Source organism: Pimephales promelas, chromosome 21, assembly GCF_988280905.1.
Source record: "Pimephales promelas chromosome 21, fPimPro1.hap1.1, whole genome shotgun sequence".
NCBI classification, from domain to species: domain Eukaryota; kingdom Metazoa; phylum Chordata; class Actinopteri; order Cypriniformes; family Leuciscidae; genus Pimephales; species Pimephales promelas.
The window spans coordinates 16,278,429-16,282,761 of NC_142789.1; positions in this window are offsets into that span (position 1 = coordinate 16,278,429).

The following is a 4,333-nucleotide window of genomic DNA, read 5'->3' on the forward strand; positions in this document are numbered from 1 at the left end:
CGGTCCAAAGATCATCTGACCAAATTTTGGAAAAATTTGAGCAAGATCTGAAGGAGGAGTAGCGAAAAAATGGTTTTTCATTTGCTCCAATATGGCGGACAGTCATTTTGTTGGAAAATGAAAAATGAGACATCGTTAGAATCGGTATAAGCCAAGGAACATATTGATATAAAGAAATTAAATTTTGAACTATATTTGCAAAAGTTATAAGCGTTTTTACAAAAAACCTTATAACTTTGGAACACTAGGTGGCGCTGTCATCAAACTTCTCATGTACCTTTGGGCCATGCTAATGATGATCCATACCAAATTTGGTGGAGAAATTTTAAAAAGTTTTAAAGATATTGCAAATTATGACAAAATTCAAAATGGCGGACACGAGGTACATCCCATCATGGCAAAATTGATATCCACGGATTCGGCATGATCCAAGGAATCCATAGATACCACATTTATGATTTTCTGAAAAACTGTTCAAAAGTTATTGGCCAAAATAGCAATTTTGCATATCTCATGACCCCTAGGTGGCGCTATTCCCAACTTTGGTATGACACCTCAGAACATGCTTCTGATAAAGTGTATCGATTTCTGTTTCGATTGATCAAACTTTGGCCGAGATACAGCCTCTTAGCCATTTTTGGGTGGACCTCACTAAGTTTGCGACACCATAACTTTTGAAGAAAGACAACTAAAAAAAATCTGTTCAGTCATTTCTGTGCGGCTAAGTCTAAATATCATTTGACCAAATATTGGACAAAATTGAACAAATTTTGAAGGAGGAGTAGCAAAAAAACTGAATACTGTACTTTTCAAAATGGCGTCTACTGTAATGGGCGGAGTCTTAATGTATGACATTGGTTGTGATCAGCATGATGAGTGGAATCAAGTGAACTATGTTTCATGTCTCTAGACCAAAGGGTTCAAAAGTTACAACGATTTTAATGTTGAAATTTTGAACTGGTGGTGGCGCTATAGAGTTGGGGCTAGAGACTCAAAATTTGGCTCAATTACTTTTCATGATGATCTCTATAAGTGTGCCAAATTTCATCATTTTCCTACTTACGGTTCATAGGGCTGCCATAGACTTCCACCGGGAAGAATAATAAATATAGCTGCAAGCAGCAATGCAGGGGCCAAGCCCGGAAGCAGCAGCAACTCCGACATTTGGAAAAAAAAAACTGTTGGGTCAGTAGTACAAGTGAAAATAACCTCAAAATTAAGATTTTTTTATTAATATATAAATTTGCTGCATGTTATATTTTTGGAAGTCCTTTCTCAGACAGACACCATGTCTAGAACTGAAACAACTTTTCCACCACTTAAGGCCACAGTACCTCTTGCGGTCTGGGCATGTGCCACACAGGATTCGAACCCACGACCGCAATGGTTCGGGATTCGTGACACGTGGTTTAGCAGCTTGCGCCACACAGAAGACGCAAATAACTGAGCTGCAGAGGAGATCCTTCAGTATAAGAATAAGCACACAAAATCATGTTAACGCAATTAGCATGCTAAGCTAGCTCAATGCTAACGTAGCTAATGGTTATCCTGATAGCTGAAGAGCCGCATTCAAAAGAATTGCACCTGGTTAGCATGCTAAACAATTATTATGCTAAGCTAACTAGCATAAGTCAACAAACACAGGCTAGGTCAACTTTGGAGGCAAATATCTCTCAAACGATAGCGAATATCAAAAATCTGTTCAGTCATTTCTGTGCGGCTCAGTCCAAAGATTATCTGACAAAATTTTAAACAAATTCGAGCAAGATTTGCAGGAGGAGTAGCGAAAAAATGGTTTTTCATTTGCTCCAATATGGCGGACAGTCACATTGTTGGAAAATGAAAAATGAGACATCGGTGGAATCGTTATAAGCCAAGGAACATATTGACATAAAGAAATTACATTTTGAACAATATTTGCAAAAGTTATAAGCGTCTTTACAAAAAACCTTATAACTTTGGAACACTAGGTGGCGCTGTGATAAAACTTCTCATGTACCTTCAGGGCATGCTAATGATGATCCATGCCAAATTTGGTCAAGAAATTTCAAAGAGGTTTAAAGATATTGCAAATTATGACAAAATTCAAAATGGCGGACACGAGGTACAGCCCGTCATGTCAAAATCGATATCCACGGATTCGGCATGATCCAAGGAATCCATAGATACCACATTTATGATTTTCTGAAAAACTGTTCAAAAGTTATTGGCCAAAATAGCCATTTTTCATATCTCATGACCCGTAGGTGGCGCTATTCCCAACTTTGGTATGGATCCTCAGAACATGCTTCCGATGAAGCGTACCAATTTTCGTTTCGATTGATTCAATTTTGGCCGAGATACAGCCTCTTAGGCAATTTTGGGTGGACCTCGTTAAGTTTGCGACACCATAACTTTTGAACAAAGATGAATAAAAAAAATCTGTTCAGTCATTTCTGTGCGGCTCAGTCCGAAGATCATTTGAGCAAATTTTGGACAGAATTGGACAAAATTTGAAGGAGGAGTAGGGAAAAAACTGAATACTGTACATTTCAAAATGGCCTCTACTGTAATGGGCGGGGTCTTAATGTAAGGTATTGGTTGTGATCAGCATGATGAGAGGAATCAGGTGTACTAAGTTTCATGTCTCTAGAGCAAAGGGTTCAAAAGTTATAACCATTTCAATGTTGAATTTTTGAACTGGTGGTGGCGCTATAGAGTTGGTCCTAGAGGGTCAAAAATTGGACCAATTACTAATAATTACCATCACTACAAGTGTGCCAAATTTCAACATTTTCCTACTTACGGTTCATAGGGCTGCCATAGACTTCCATTGGCGGAAGAAGAATAATAATAATAATAATAATAATAAGAATACTAACAGATACAATAGGGGCTATCCCCTTCGGGGCTTGGCCCCTAATAAGAAAACTAACAGATACAATAGGGGCTATCCCCTTCGGGGCTTGGCCCCTAATCATACAAAACAAAGAAACAAGGAAAAAGTAACACCTGACCTGAGCCAAGTGGATTTATAAAAGATAATGTGGATTATACAATAATTTTCCTGATTTTCTGACCATACATCATTGAATAGTCGATTCTTACAGATTAATACAAAGACAGCAGGGGAATGAGGTAATAATTTGACTTACTTCTATCGTTCTGCACAGAATGCTGCCTCCTGATTCGATCCCTGCTAAAGGGTAGCCCAAGACAACGGTTTTGTTTGAGGAATATCCTTCAACATGAATGGTTTAATGTAATGAGCCCAAGATCAGCTACAAATCACTTATTATTTTAAAGATTTTAGAAATGTTTTCTTCTAATTGTAATCTACGACTGTAACCTTTTGTTTGTCTGTTTGTTTGTTTCAGGTCACAAAATAAGACATTAAGAGGAATGTCAGAGCTGCATGTCATGTTAGAATTCCTCTCTTGGCCACCCCAGAAGTTCCCGTGAAAGCTGCTTCTGCCAAGGCACTCTCCAAAAGATCATGCACTGGATGTCACAGAGTTTTCAGTCTTTGGCTGCTTCCTCCTATTCTTGGATAATGACTTATTGTTCATTAACTGTAATTGTTCAATATATAATATTGGTGTACCTGATCTTGAGAAATGGTCTGTGTGTTATTGGTGTGGATTTTTCACCAGTTTCGTTGCAGGTTACATTGACTTGACTTATGAAGCATGGTTGAGCCTCAATTTACCATAACTAATGTGTGTGATGACTGTTTATATGTGAATAAAAGCCTAAATTCAGTCTGTTTATCATATAAAGCGATCACATCTCTTCAGAAAATTTGGACTAAATCGTTCAATTCATATGGATAAGGTTTCAATCTCTTCACAAACTTTTCGAAGCATCAAAGTGGTAGTTTTGTTGACCATCAATGGAGGGACAGAAATCTCTCAGATTTCATTAAGACTATCTTCACTTGTGTTCTGAAGATGAACAAAAGTCTTACGGGTTTGGAATGACATGAGAGTTAGTAAATGACAGAATTCAAAATTTTGGCAGAACTAACCCTTTTAGTTTAGTTATCAAGTAAATTTAAACTGCAAGTTGCTTTAAAATGTCATACATAAACTGACCATATATACTGAAATAATTGTCATATAAAAATAAGTGTGAGATTTAGCCAGTCAGTTTAGGATTATGATTTTTTTTTGCACAAAAAATTGCAAAGAATTTAAATATGCCCTGCTTGATATACTCAATTTAGTAGGCTACCATTTAAAGAGCAAGTTATTTTAATCCATACAATCTAATCTACATACAAATTAACCATGTACAAAAAAATTCTAATCTACACTATTTAAACTTCTCAAAATCTTAAAAGAAAACAAAAATA